Source organism: Fukomys damarensis, unplaced genomic scaffold, assembly GCF_012274545.1.
Source record: "Fukomys damarensis isolate Sample0158 unplaced genomic scaffold, DMR_v1.0_HiC HiC_scaffold_19, whole genome shotgun sequence".
In the NCBI taxonomy this organism is placed as follows: domain Eukaryota; kingdom Metazoa; phylum Chordata; class Mammalia; order Rodentia; family Bathyergidae; genus Fukomys; species Fukomys damarensis.
Genome location: NW_022900931.1, coordinates 65,422,567 through 65,422,858, shown reverse-complemented (window position 1 = coordinate 65,422,858; position 292 = coordinate 65,422,567). Strand labels below are relative to the sequence as shown.

Genomic DNA, 292 nt, shown 5'->3' with positions numbered 1-292 from the left:
CCCGCCACGAATGCGGGACAAAATTTGGCCACTGAAAGGGGCAGGCTGCGGTGGCTCAGGCAGGTAATCCCGGCACTCTTGGAGGCTGAGGCAGGAGGATCTCAAATTCAGGCCCAACCCAGGCAATTTAGTCATTTAGCGAGACTCTGACAATAAAACATAACCTAGGGCTGCGAAGCCCCTGGGTCTGGTCCTCAGTACTGCAGGGGAAGCCGACTTTCCCCGAGTGGTCACAGCAAGATGCAGTCTCGCGGTTCACGCGCAGCCTCTGTAACCCGGCCAGGAGGGCGGG

The 292-nt window shown here is 58.9% G+C and overlaps 1 protein-coding gene across 1 annotated transcript in view; it reads right to left on the bottom strand.

Moving 5' to 3' along the window:
• Myh14 (myosin heavy chain 14) overlaps positions 1–292 on the bottom strand; it is a gene marked incomplete at its 3' end in the record, with an annotated part of 49,559 nt that overhangs the window by 14,793 nt on the left and 34,474 nt on the right. The gene's annotated exons all lie outside the window — the stretch shown is intronic.